The sequence below is a fragment of the Odocoileus virginianus genome, chromosome 14 (genome assembly GCF_023699985.2).
Source record: "Odocoileus virginianus isolate 20LAN1187 ecotype Illinois chromosome 14, Ovbor_1.2, whole genome shotgun sequence".
NCBI classification, from domain to species: domain Eukaryota; kingdom Metazoa; phylum Chordata; class Mammalia; order Artiodactyla; family Cervidae; genus Odocoileus; species Odocoileus virginianus.
The window spans coordinates 61,735,356-61,750,777 of NC_069687.1; positions in this window are offsets into that span (position 1 = coordinate 61,735,356).

Consider the following 15,422-nt stretch of genomic DNA (forward strand, 5'->3'; position numbering starts at 1 on the left):
CAAAGGAGCTGGTCACTCTCAACCCACTGATAGCTCAGAATAAGGAAAAAAAAATATAGGGGACTGGAATGCAAAAGTAGGGAGTGAAGAAATACCTGGAGTAACAGGCAAATTTGGCCTTCCAGTACAGAATGAAGCAGGGCAAAGGCTGACAGAGTTTTGCCAAGGGAACACACTAGTCACAGCAAACACCATCTTCCAACAACACAAGAGAAGACTCTACGCATGGACATCAACAGATGGTCAATACCAAAATCAGATTGATTATATTCTTTGCAGCCAAAGATGGAGATATATACAGTCAGCAAAAACAAGACCAGGAGCTGACTGTGGCTCAGATCATAAACTCCTTATTGCAAATTCAGACTTAAATTGAAGAAAGTAGGGAAAACCACTAGACCATTCAGATATGACCTAAATCAAATCCCTTATGGTTATATAGTGGAAGTGACAAATAGATTCAGGGATTAGATCTGATAGAGTGCCTGAAGAACTATGGACTGAAATTCGTGTCATTGTACAGGAGGCAGGGATCAAGACCATCCCCAAGAAAAGCAAAAGTATAAAGGCAAAATGGTTGTCTGAAGAGGCATTACAAATAGCTGTGAAAAGAAGAGAAGTGAAAAGCAAAGGAGAAAAGGAAAGATATTCCCATTTGAATGCAGAGTGCCAAAGAATAGCAAGGAGAGATAAGAAAGAGTTCCTCAGTGATCAATGCAAAGAAATAGAGGAAAACAATAGAATGGGAAAGGCTAGAGATCTCTTCAAGAAAATTAGAGATATCAAGGGAATATTTCATGCAAAGATGGGCACAATAAAGGACAGAAATGGTATAGACCTAACAGAAGCAGAAGATATTAAGAAGAGGTGGCAAGAATACACAGAAGAACTATACAAAAAAGATCTTCACGACCCAGAGATTCATGATGGTGTGATCACCAACCTAGAGCCAGACATTTTGGAATTCGAAGTCAAGTGTGCCTTAGGAAGCATCACTATGAACAAAGCTAGTGGAGGTAATGAAATTCCAGTTGAGCTATTTCAAATCCTAAAAGATGATGCTGTGAAAGTGCTGCACTCAATATGCCAGCAAATTTGGAAAACTCAGCAGTGGCCACAGGACTGGAAAAGGTTAGTTTTCATTCCAATCCCTAAGAAAGGCAATGCCAAAGAATGCTCAAACTACCACACAATTGCACTCATCTCACACGCTAGTTAAGGAATGCTCAAAATTCTCCAAACCAGGCTTTAACAGAATGTGAACTGTGAACTTCCAGATGTTCAAGTTGGATTTAGAAAAGGCAGAGGAACCAGAGATCAAATTGCCAACATCCACTGGATCATTGAAAAAGCAAGAGAGTTCCAAAAAAATATCTACTTCTGCTTTATTGACTATGCCAAAGCCTTTGATTTTGTGGACCACAACAAACTGGAAAATTCTGAAAGAGATGGGAGTACCAGACCACCTGCCCCGCCTCTTGAGAAATCTGTATGCAGGTCAGGAAGCAACAGTTAGAACTGGACATGGAACAACAGACTGGTACCAAATGGGGAAAGGCGTATGTCAAGGCTGTATATTGTACCCTGCTTATTTAACTTATATGCAGAGTACATCTTGAGAAATACTGGGCTGGATGAAGCACAAGCTGGAATCAAGATTTCTGGGAGAAATAACAGAAATCTCAGATATGCAGATGACACCACCCTTATGGCAGAAAGCGAAGAAAAACTAAAGAGGCTCTTGATGAAAGTGAAAGAGGAGAGTGAAAACGTTGGCTTAAAACTCAACACTCAGAGAACTAAGATCATGGCATCTGGTCCCATCACTTCATGGCAAATAGATGGGGAAACAGTGACAGACTTTATTTTGTGTGGCTCCAAAATCACTGCAGATAGTGACTGCAGCCATGAAATTAAAAGACGCTTGCTCCTTGGAAGAAAAGTCATGACCAACCTAGATAGCATATTGGAAAGCACAGACATTACTTTGCCAACAAAGGTCCATCTAGTCAAAGCTATGGTCTTTCCAGTAGGCATGTATGGGTGTGAGAGTTGGACTATAAAGAAAGCTGAGCACCGAAGAATTGATGCTTTTGAACTGTGGTGTTAGAGAAGAGAAGACTCTTGAGAGTCCCTTGGACTGCAGGGAGATCTAACCAGTTCTGAAATCAGTCCTGAATATTCGTTGGAAGGACTGATGTTGAAGTTGAAACTCCAATCCTTTGGGCACCTGATGTGAAGAACTGACTCATTTGAAAAGACCCTGATATTGGGAAAGTTTGAAGGTGAGAGAAGGGGACGACAGAGGATGAGATGGTTGGATGACATCACTGGCTCAATGGACATGAGTTTGGGTAAACTCCGGGAGTTGGTGATGGACAGGGAGGCCTGGCGTGCTGCAATCTATGGGGTCGCAAAGAGTCAGACATGACTGAGCTGAATGATGTTTACACGGCTCCTTCTCTCCAGGCCTCTCTGGACACAGAGCAATATGTCACTCACCCTTGGGACTGCATCTTCATGGGGGAGGGGTGGTGAAGGAGCTTGAGGGAGAACAAAGGATAGTTTTCATTTTCACTCTAATTTTCTAGATTGAAATCTAGAAATGGATGAAAACTGGCTCACATGGACCCAGAAACAGTAGATAAAGCTGAACCCACACAGTGATGGTGTTGGCAGTTGAGTCTCCACTCAGTCGTGTCTGACTCTTTCTGACCCCATGAACTGTAGCCCCACCAGGCTCCTCTGTCCATGGAATTCTCTAGGCAAGAATACTGGATGTGCTGCCATTTCCTTCTTCAGGGGATCTTCCTGACCCAGGGATCTAACTCAGGTCTCCTGCATTGCAGGGGGAAGCTTTACCATCTGAGCTACTAGGGAAGCCCAGAATCTTAGCCTGAGGTGATGGTACCCTGAAAATCTCCATGCTAAGGGGGAGAAGATGGCAGCAGGACAGGTAGAGGCAGATGGGAAGAACACAGTCCGTCACATACAAACCTGGCTGGTTGCCATCCCGACTCCAGCTCCCGGCACTGGGCCCTTTGCCAGGCGTGGTTAAGAGCTTGAATTCTGGAATGATATCAGGGCTGACTAGCTTGTTCCACCACTTAGCAGCTAAGATCTATCTAAGCTTCAGAATCTTCAGTGTAAAATGAGGCTGATAATAATAGCACCTCCTCTTTCACCTCCTGCAGTGACTTGGGAATGGGTTCATGTAGGTAAAATAATAGCACGGTCCTAGATTCTCAAAAACCATCATGGTTATCCCTATTGATTTAACTTCTCTGCAGCTCATTTTTCTTATCTCTGAAAAGGCGCTCATACTGACCACCCTTCAAGTTGTCCTAAGGCTTCAGCAGGACACAGCCATGCAGAAGCTTTGTAAACACAGTGCTCTTCTGTCGACCACACTTATCTCCGAGAATCTCTCACCAACAACCATGGGTGGTAGTCTGTGAAAGCCCCTGCCCCACAGTAGGTATTTCATTAAACAAGCAGCAGTTAAGTTCTTGGCTTGTGTCTGTTCAGGCCAGACAAATGGCAGAGCTCTGAAGAGCTTCCTATAAACAGGCATTTCATGCAGGACAAGCAAGCAAGTGTCTCAGATTGTTTCCTCAGAAATAGCATTTAGGGCCAAAAAATTATCTAGAGGATCAACCTGACTCCCTGTGCGTACCTGGCAGAGGAAGAAAAGGTGGGCCCAGGGGCAGGTCTCTGGGCAGCTGTGATGGGTGTCTTGGCATCATGCAGATCATAGCACGAGCTGGCAGCCTCCCGAGAATCTGACAGCAGCTTCTGCGGGCAGTGGGGACATCATCTGGTGTGATCACTCTTTCAAAGGGACTAAAGAGAGACCCCTAGGTGTTGACCTCCTGTGCCAGTAGAAAGCCACTTCTGGCAGCAGGTAGACCTTCCAGAGACCTTCCGAGCTCCACCTGAGGGCCATCTGACTTGTGTGCCAGAGCTTGTTGGGGGGCAGGGGATAGAATAGGAGGGTGTCTCTGCCTGAGACAGTCCAGCATAAATAACAACCTTCATTTATCTCCTATCATTCTCAGGCACTTTGCAGGGCTTTCAGAATAATAAAAAGTACATCATAAGTGAAATGAAAAGACACCCACAGAATGGGAGAAAATATTTGCCAATGATGTGATGTGACTAACAAGGGATTAGTCTCCGAAATTTACTAACAGCTTATGTGGTTTATTGTCATTAGAACAAACGTCCCAATCAAAAAATGGGCAGAAGACCTAAATGGACATTTCTTCAAAGAAAATGTACAGATGGGCAAGAGGCACATGAAAAGATGTTTAACATCTCCAATTATTCGAGAAATACAAATCAAAACTACAATGAGATGTCACCTGACACCAGTCAGAATGGCCATCAACCAAAAATCCACAGACAATAAATGCTGGAGAGGGTGTGGAGAGAAGGGAATCCTCCTGCACTGTTGGTGGGAAGGTAAATTGATACAACCACTTTGGAGAACAGTATGAAGTTTCCTTAAAAAACTAAAAATAGAGCTGCTCACTCCTGGGCATATATCGGGATAAATACGTGATCTGAAAGGATACATGCACCCCAGCGTTCACTGAAGCACTGTTTACGACAGCCAAGACATAGAAGCCACCTAAACATCCATCGATAGAGGAGTGGATAAAGAAGATGTGGCGCATGTATACAATGGAATATTACTCAGCCATTCAAAAGAATGAAATAATGCCATTTGCAACACCATGGATAAATCTAGAAAATGATATGGCTTACATGCAGAATCTAAAAAGAAATTGTACGAATGAACTTATTTACAAAACAGAAACAGACTCACAGACTCACAGAACTAACTCATGGTTACCAGGGGCGGGGGAAGGGGTAGTTAGGGAGTTTGGGTCTGACATACACACACTGCTATATTTAAAGTAGAAAACCAACAAGGACCTACTGTATAGCACAGGCCATGCTGCTCAATACTATGTAACCACCTAAAGGGAGACAGAATTTGAAAAAAAATAGATACATATATATGTGTAACTGAATCACTTTACTATATACCTGAAGCTGACACAACATTGTTAATCAACCAGACCCCTGTATAAAACAAAATAAATTAACAAAAGTAATCTTTTAATAAAGGAATAATAAAAACAATGATAGCTAAACCATTTCTGCTGTCTGCCAGGCTCTGCGCTGAGCATTTTACAAACGGTAGTCCTTTTAATTGCCATAATTGTCCTAAGTTATGGAATGGGGTGAGCGAGCTCTATTTTAAAGATGGGGAGACAAGCCCAGACAGACCTCCCCCAGAGCACAGGGACCCGCCTCGAGGATCAAGATGACGTTTCTGAGCAGGACATTCAAGGCCCCTGCCTCTTCCAGCCTTATTTGTGCTTTGAAGGATGCTGTGTCTACAGAACACGTGGCTCTCTTTGTCTGCCTTTGTGCATCGGCTCCCCCAGTCTGTCTAGAATGGTCTCCACCCTCCCCCACTTCCCCTTGGGTTCCAACTTGTCTTTCAGTAAGAGTCAGCATCAGAGAGTGTCTCTTGAGGTCAGACACTTTATCCACAGAGCAACCCTGAGAATGAGGCATTATCATATCCACTTTAAGGAACCGGAAACCGAGGCGTAGAATAGCCAAGCAACTAGCAACAAGGTCACAGAGCCAGGAAGAAGCAGACCTAAGATTCAACTCCCTGGAGTTGGACTTTGGATGGAGCCCAATATCTTCTCCATGCTATGGTGCTTCTCGGACCAGCAATCTCCTTCTCTGGGAAGCCCTCCTTGACCTCTCCTGTTGGGTTAGGCCCAGGAATGTGCCGGAGCCTGTCCTTGCCAGTCTGTGAAAGCCAATTATTAAATTGTCAGGAATTTTGCAAGCTGGTTGTTAAACATGGCAATTATTAAAGATTAAATTATAAACACTTATAATTAAGTAAATGATATTAAAAACAAAGGTCATAAATACTCAAAACTCATCACTTCCTAATTATTTTATTACATTTTACTATTATCTATGCTCTGAAGATTATTTATATCCAGTGCATCTGTGTGGAGGAGATGCTATATAATGGGGCATGGCTGTGTACCTTTCAGTGATAACAGATTAGTGGCTTTGAAATCAGCCATGGTTGGAATATCTACACCGGGGAAACTGGCAAATGTTACCTATCAGGGCTCACTTTATTGCTGTGCTGTTTGATCAGATTTAACAAAGTGATGGAGAAAATTTCACCAATACAGCTTCAACGTGCTAAGTGGGCACTTCGGTAGCCACTGCATGTGAATAGCCCCCCAAAATGGAAGACAATATTCTGATGTTTTTAAATATCAGAATTTTATATATGTATTTCATATGTATTTCATAGTATTTCATATAGCAAAGCAGTGCTCATTCCATTCATAAACAAGTGGGCTTGCAAGACAGTCGTTGCTGTTTGACTTTCACCTTAATTGTTAACGTCAATGAAAATATCACATCAGAACTATACTTAAAGAACCGCTGTTCAGCGCTCAGCAGCACACCAGCTGTGTTTCTCTCCATAGCAGCCCTAGTTACAGGTTTCTGAAACTTTCCCACCTATGCTCACTTCTCTGGACTCCTCCTGAGAGCAGAGGCTGAATCTTTCTCTTGATCAAACCTTCAGGTCTTGCGGTAGGTGCTTAATTATTATGGAATAAGTAATTGCATCAGTGAGTGACTGTGTGAATGAAGAACTACTCCCATCCCCAATGAAACCCCCTATCCTCAACAAAATGAATATTTTAAGGTATTCATTTATGTGTAATGTATTCCTCCATCATATTTTGCTCAGTACCTTCTCCACGACAGCTGTGTTAACACTAACTTTCCTGGGCTGGCCATGCTGTCATGAAGAACACTAAAATAGCAAAGATAAAAAATTTCTAGACATAAGGACTTTTTCTGTCTCCTGTTCAAAACAACCCACCCAGACTAATGAATTACTTGAGGAAAAGTGAAATTATCAACCTGCCAACTCCCCTCACCCCCAAGGATCCTAAGTGAGCCTTTGGAAGGATGACTGAGACCTCTTCAAGGACAGTACCGCGCCTGGCACCGAGGAACTGGATGCCACGGAGGACCACATGTGTTTGACTCCCCATAAATGCCTCTGACCTCAATCTTCCCCAGGGACAAGAGGGAGGCGGTTTTCCTGCGAGTGCACAGCTGGTTTCTTGTCTCTAAACGGTCACCACGTACCTGGGAGTGTCACCTTCGGTCTGCTGAGGCAGAAAGAAGAAACGGCTCAAAGTAATTTACAACCCAAGGCATAGAGGATCACAAGATGCCAACCGACGTCCCTTTCGCCAGCGGCCCACAGTAAAGGCCCCACTTCTCTTTTCCCTTTGCTGGTTTCATGCAACTCAAACGTCAAGACTATCTTAGCAGATAAACAGTGTAGCGTGTATCCCATTATGGCATTACTACAAAGATAGGTGGTCTTAAACTCACTAAGCAAATAATTAGTCACCAAATGAATAAGAGAAAAGAACAGCCATTAACTCACTAAGTCACCTGTCAAAGGTGGCTGTGTTTATACTGGGGGGTAGGGGGTGGGGAGGAGCACTTTCCCAGAGCCAAGTAGGCATGACATTGGTTGCAGCAGGCCTGAGACATCCTCCAGTATATGTCTCTTTTCCTTAAAAAGAAGAGACGAGGAAGGAAAAAATCAGTTGCTTTGATTTGAAAGTCAACGCTAAAGGAGGCATTAGAAAGAGACTTTCTTGTGGCTCAGAGCCCTGATTACCACAATTAAAGTTCAAGGTGTGGTGCTATTTGCTCAGCATGCTCTGACACATGAAAGAAAATGATTCAGGCAAGGAAAATAATTACACATTAATTTGTGTTTGGCAACTGTGTTTTATCCCTTTGGCCCACAAAGCGAAGATAAAAGGTGATATTGTTGAAAATGTTTTATCTGCCTTCAATGGGGTTGCCATGGGCTGCATTTGCAGACAGGCCTCTTTGGTTGGGCATTTTCCTGGCATTGTGGGGCTGCCTTTGTGCTGCATTGCCAGGGCCGGTCAGGAGGAGCTGAGGAAAGGTAGGTTATTAGCTCTTTACTGCCCTGAAGACTTAGTGTTGGAGCATTTCCCATAGGTTTGGCTAGAAAAGTGACCCTCTCCTGGGCAAAAGAACCAGTCCGCATGCTGGGGGCACTCACCCAGTATCACACTAGTGCATTTTGCCACGGAACGAAGAGGCAGAACAGCTAGGACCACAAACCCAGTCCTCTATGGAGACAGATGGCGGGCATCCACGGGCAAGCTGCATGGGCAGGCAGTGTGCCAGGAAGAAATGCATGCCCCATGTGGCCAAACCTCCCAGACCTTCAAAAGAAAAGTAATGAAATCTGAATTTTTAAAATAAAATCTGTTTTTGCACACTGGCTTACTGAAAAACAAATAAACCATGTCTATGGGCTGCACCTGGCCTACTTGTGCCCAGTTCCGGCCTCTGAAATGCAGCATGGGCCTTAAACACTAGTTCCTGGAGTCAGAAACATCCAGGCTCTGAGCTCAGTCTCATGGCTTCCCAGCTGGGTGACGTTGGATAAGTTAGTTAATCTCTCTAAGCCTTAGTTTCCTGTTTGTAAAATGGAGACAATAACCATTATACCTCCCTCGGAGAGTTATTGTGGGGATTAAATGAGATAATGCAAGCAAGAGGCAAGTTCTTCACACAGTCCCTGGCAAACAGAAAGCACCGAATAAATGTCAGTGATTATCACTAGTTATAACTGAGCCATGGGAGAGTGAAAAAACACATCATCTCCCCCAGGCTTTCTGTCAATGGGGACGTTTGGGACTCCTTGACTGTTCTGTAGATAATTAAGTACTTGCTGAATGAATGGATGGACAGATGGATGGATGCAGAGATGGCGGGAGAGAGGGATGAAGATGCCAGTTAGGGGGCAGAATGAACAATCCATCTGTCACCTTCTCTTTCTGGCGATGTCCCTAGTTGTCTTTGGGCCAGTCATTTCCCTTCTCGGACCTCAGTTTCTCTACCGGTAAAATGGACTGGATGTCCTTCTCCTGCTAGCTCCAAGGATGCTCTCCTACTTACTGACAAGATCTTTCAAGGACTCTCAGAACAAGCTAGGACTGGCTGTCTGCAGCTGTGCTCAGTCGCTAAGTCATGTCTGACTCTTTGCGACCCCACGGACTGTAGCCTGCTAAGCCCCTCTGTCCATGGGATTTTCCAGGTAAGAATACTGGAGTGGGTTGCCATTTCCTCCTCCAGGGGATCTTCCCCACCCAGGGATAGAACTCATGTCTCCTGTATTGGCAGGCAGATTCTTTACCACTGGGCAACCTGGGAAGACCTAGGACTGGCCAGCAGGGACTTTACCACCTAGCTTTGGGAGGGGAGGCCATCTGCAGCTGGGACTGTTCATAACTGAAAGAATACTGGTCCTCCATCATCCCACCCCGTAGCTGCTCTCTACTCTTCCCGTTTCTGCTTTTTGTCCCAGGAGGCTGACCTGGAAAACTAGCTCCTTCACCCTCCGCTTTCAGTATAATTTGGTCAGGGGGGAGCCTAGCTGGAAATCTGAAGTTTAGGAAAAGAGGGATGTGAGGTCTGTATCCCCTACACCCAAGCCCCACCTTGCTGAAGGGGCCTCCTATATGACTCTCTGTTCAGACTCCTGGAACTGCTGCCTCCCTTCATCCCTTTGGTCTGGGGGAGTAGCTCCCCAGGCACTGCATGTCACCTTTGCTCACACCTTTGATTCTCACTGACCATCTGGAACTCAGCTGAGGTGCCTGCCCAGACCCTAACGCATATAAGCAGATGCCTCTCCACCATCCAACACATGAAAAATGGATTCTAAGGAAGAAGTCTTCCAAATACCCGATAGGGAACACAAGTCTGGGGATCAGACAGGCGGGAGCTCAAATACCTGTTAGCCACTTACTGGCTCTGCGAACCTGGGCAGGTTCCATCATGATGCCGAGTCTGCTTCCTGATCTGCGCAGCAAGATGCACGCAACATCTTCCAGGGCTCTGGGGCTGAGGAGGACCATCTAGCCAGCCCCACACAGCACCAGCCTCTCAGGAAGGCTCTTCCTCTCCTTTTTCTGCCTCTTCTTCTTTCCACTCCCTTTTTTCCTTCTTTGAGACAAGATTTTTTTGTTTAATCTTAATTTGTTTTTCACTTTCGTACTCTTACTGAGCCTAATGAAAATCATTCCCACTGGTGGAGCGTCCACTGGCTCACCAACGTTCCTTCTAACCCCCTGACCATCAGGAATGGTAGTCATGGTGAAAGGACATGATGGCCCCCAACCAGAAGGTAAGGCAAGAACTTAATGTTGTTAACATCATTCTTGAAAATCCTTTAAAAATATTTACTCATAAATTGTGATATGTCTAGTGTGGGATGTAGCCTCTGCACCCTGGATATATAAATATTCTAGAATGTACAATATATTAAAGCAATGTACAGTATATTAGCTCCCCAGCTGGCACAGTGGTAAAGAATCTACCTGCCAAAGCAGGAGATGCAAGAGACGTGGCTTCTGTCCCTGGGTCAGGAAGATCCCCTGGAAGAGGAAATGGCAACTCACTCCAGTATTCTTGACTAGAGAATCCCATGGACAGAGGAGCCTGGCAGGCTACAGTTCATGGGGTCGCAAAGTGTTGGGCATGGCTGAGGACTTCACTCACACAGTATATTAAGGACTATATATGCAAAATGACGTTTTGTACTATTGTGTTAAAGAAAGAGAGAGCACGTGTAGCTGACCTTGTTGAGGTCAAAGACACCTAAGATACAGCCATACTGATTTTACAAATAAAGACATTGAGGCTTGGAGATTGGGGGAAAATAAAAAAGACATTGAGGCTCAGAGAGTTCAAGCAATCTGTCTAAGGCCACACAACTATTAAGTGGCAGGGTCAAAATTCAAATACAGGTCTATCTGACTCCAAAATCTGTTTTCACCTTGTGCCAGAAGGCTGGATTAACGTGAGTTGGAATAAACAATCATTCAAAGCCGGCACCATCAGAATAACTTTAGAATTATTATATGGGAAACGACTTCACACACTGGGCCTACTGCCCGCTTCCCTCCCTTCTTGTGACTTCATGAGGATCTCAGCCGCCCTGATCGGTGAGCCCAGGCGCCTGGCCCCCTCCCTGGGGATGCGGGATGGCATTGGGGCCTGGCCCCCGCTCTCTCCTGTAGGCCATGGGAGTCAGCATAGGACAGAGGCCTCTGCTGCTGGCAGAGCCGGGAAGAGATTTTTTTTTCTTTTGGCCACCAGTGAACAGTGATAATTATCAGGAGATTAATTTAAGATTCTCAGATGAAAGATACTACCGCCAAAGTGCCAGGTACAGAGAGCGATGTAAGGAGGGAGCGAGCCCGGCCTTCTCCCCGTGGCTCCCGGGCTGACTCGGCCCTGACCTTGGGCGAGTCATTTGACTTTTCTCATCTGTAAAATCAGCCTAATGATGGCTTCTCTTCCAAACCACTTTGATTCTCAGATGAAAGCGTCCATAAAACTGCACAGGATTGCTATTAATTGGGCCATTATTATTTTTATTATTAAGTAGATGAAGTCCACTAAACTTTAACTATGTTTTGACTCTTCCCTGACTGGCAGGATGGGCCGTTGACTATCAGATGACAGGCCTCTCTGATGTCGCCCTTTGCAACGAGGCCGGCAGACGCGCGCTCCCGCCAACAAGGCTGTCGCCTGGGCATGCGGAGGCAGTACTGGGCGCGCCCAGCCGTGTCCATGTCCACTTTTAGAAACGAGTGCATCCAACCAACAGTGGGCAGTGTGCTCAGCAATTAGAACCAGGAGTCAGAAGTGTCCGGCTTCCAGGTCTCTGCTGTGTGATTTTATGGGCACATCCTGGAAACCCGTTGCCCATCGGCTTCTGAAGTTTGGGAATGGGAAGCAACATCATCCCACCCACCTCCAGGCCAGGCGGCAGTGCTGTGCAGGCATCAGTGCCATGACCTGGTCAGGTGTGACCATCCTCCCATCTCTTAAAGTATCAGTGTTGGGGGAATTTCCTGATGGTCCATTGCTTAGGACTCTGCTTTCACTGAGGAAGGTGTGGGTTCAATCCTCGGTCAGGGAACTGACAGGTACAATTACTAGAGACTAAGCACTTGGCAAATAGCAAAAATGAACTTTTCCCTAATTTCCCTTAATGTTTATCTTTCTGGATTTATGAGGCATATTAAAAAATAATTTTGCTTTCCTTTGATTTATTATTATTATTTTTTAACACAGAAACCAGATTACAGAAGTGATGTGCAGCCTGAAGATGGCGATTAGCATGAACTTCCAGGGAGCCCCCAGGAAGCCTTCTGATGGGTGTGTGTATCTCCCGCCTTCTGATACTTTTGCCCCACACAACCCTAGGGAGCTAATGTTGCAGATCTCAAGGTCAAAAGGGAACATTTAGTGGGAAAGAGCCCCAGATTCCAAGAGCTGCGTATAAAACTACTTTTGCTACTAATGATCTGTGCCATATTTTCTTCCTCGATGCTGTGTTTTGTCCTTTAGACAATGAAGGCACATGATTGGATCATTTGCCATGAGTGTGGAAACAGGGACACATTTTTATTTTCTAATCACTGTGTTTATTAGAAATTCCTGAACTGGAGCAGATGCACATATTAGAAAAATCTATATCCAGCAAATCAAATCTATGATTTCATGAATAAATATTTATCTGACATGTATATAATCAATATTTACTATATATAATATAAATCCATATATATAATAAATTTATATAATATATATAATAAATCTGTATGTTTTAACATATCAGTCAGTCAGTTCAGTTGCTCAGTCATGTCTGACTGCAGCACGCCAGTCCTCCCTGCCCATCACCAACTCCCGGAGTTTACTCAAACTCATGTCCATTTGAGCCGGTGATGCCATCCAACAATCTCATCCTCTGTTGTCCCCCTCTCCTCCCACCTTCAATCTTTCCCAGCATCAGGGTCTTTTTCAATGAGTTAGTTCTTTGAATCAGAGGGCCAAAATACTGGAGGTTCAGCTTCAGCATCAGTCCTTCCAATAAATATTCAGGACTTATTTCCTTTAGGATTGAGTGGTTGGATCTCCTTGCATTCTAAGGTACTCTCAAGAGTCTTCTCCAACACCACAGTTCAAAAGCATCAGTTCTTCAGTGCTCAACTTTTTTACGGTCCAACTCTCACATCCATACATGACACTGGAAAAACCATAGCTTTGACTATATGGACCTTCATTGGCAAAGTAATGTCTCTGCTTTTTAATATGCTATCTAGGTTTGTCATAGCTTTTCTTCCAAGGAACAAGCGTCTTTTAATTTCAAGGCTGCGGTCACCATCTGCAGTGATTTTGGAGCCCAAGAAAATAAAGACTTTCACTGTTTCCATTCTTTCCCCATCTATTTGCCATGAAGTGATGGGACCAGATGCCATGATCTTTGTTTTTTGAATGTTGAGTTTTAAGCCAGCTTTTTCACTCTCCTCTTTTAACATATAATTTATTATAAAACATCTAACTAATTATAAAACATACAGCTATATGTTTTAACATATAATTTATTATATATAATGTATTTCAATACATTCACGTAAATTAAAAAATAAATTTCAAGCAAACAATAAATAAATAGCAGTGCAGGTGGCTTTTAGATATGGCCAGCCCTCTCAGGATACAGCAGTGAAGAGCTGGAAGACACTGGACTGGACCGTCTCTAGATTATTTCTTGCTCTAAAGTTCTCCAAAGCGACTAGTAGAATCAGTCACCTGGACTCTTTCAGGCCTGTCCAACCAACTCTGACAATGTTCAGAACAACCCCCAATTTTTCACTGACTGCTCCACGTTATCCAAAAACTCCACTCTGCACCATAGCTGCCATGAGCCACATAGAAGCAGATCCATGCTGGGGAAGAAGGAATGAGTATGGTGTAGGAAGCCTTTTTAAACCCTTTCAGATCCTGCAAGAATTTATTGAGCACTTGCTATATGCTGGTCAACATGCCAAATCCTTGTTCATGATCTGTCTCTTTTAACCCTGTGAAATTTCACCTGAACTTTTGTCACCAGTGGGGCCTTTTCCCAGTCATTACGTACTAGGACCCATTTTATCTTCAGTAAAGTGGAGATCATGAAACCTGTGCTGTGTTCCTCATTGGATTAGCATGAGGATCAAAAGAGACTGTGTATGGGGACTGCTTTGGGAGCTACAAAGTCCTGTCCAAAGAGAAGGAAAAGCTAGACAACAGCAAGAAAAAAGAACATCAGAAAACCTCCTTCTTCTTCTTTCTCTTCTCTTTCTTTAACAAAACCCACTCTGTGTCATTAGATTATCCATGAGGACCTACGACATCATTTGTCAGAGGTCTTATTTCTCCAGCCCCTTCTCAGATGTAATTACTGGCTCCTATGACCAGTCAGTACCTATTTAAGTTCTAAGCCCTAAGGTCTGATAAACTCCAGTTTGAATTCCAGACTGTAACTTGTGAGCAGTGTTCCCTCTGGGCCTATCCTTCTACTGATAAATCAGGGGATGATGGCAGTTGTTGCCCAGTTGTCTGTTGGGAAGACGTGATGTGCTGTGTAAGGCACTGGGCACCAATCCCTGGCTTGCAACACATGGTAAACTTGTACAGTCATTGCAATTATCTACTCTGTGAGGTCTGATTATTATTATTCCCATTTAAGAGACAAAGAAACTGAGGCTGAGGGAGGTGAAGCTGCTTGTTCAAGGCTACACAGTGAGGAAGCAGTGGGGCAGAGATGTGGAACCAGCTGTGACTCGGGTCATGCTTGTTTGCCGTGCGTCATGAGGCTTCTCTATGGGAAGGGAAAGTGTGTGTGTTAGTCACTCAGTCAGGTCACTTTGTGACCCCATGGACTGTAGACTGCCGGGCTCCTCTGTCCATGGAATTCTCCAGGCAAGATTACTGGAGTGGGTTACCATTCTCTTCTTCAGGGGATCTGCCCAACCCAGGGATTGGACCCAGGTGTCCTGAGTTGCAGGCAGATTCTTTACTGTCTGAGCCACTTTGGAAGGGAGGTGGTGTTCTTATAAGACAGAAGAGGGAGAGAGAGAAAGAGAGGTAGAGAGAGAGGGGTGTTTTGATTTGGATCACCTACAGTTCTCTTTCTTTTATATGGTGCTTCCTGATTTCAATAGCATTTTCATTCATTATCTCATAAAACCTGGCTGATGTGATCATTGGCAAGCCTGTATTATACTTGAGGCTCCTATCACCAGAGGCTCAATTCTGCCTAAAATGTCCTTCAGTTTTATAATCTGCAGACTGAAAATTGGGAGCCATCATTTGATGCATCACTTATGCATCCTCCAACAGCAGATGTTACAGAATATCTGAAATAAGCCTGTCACAGAAAACTTGTTTTATTT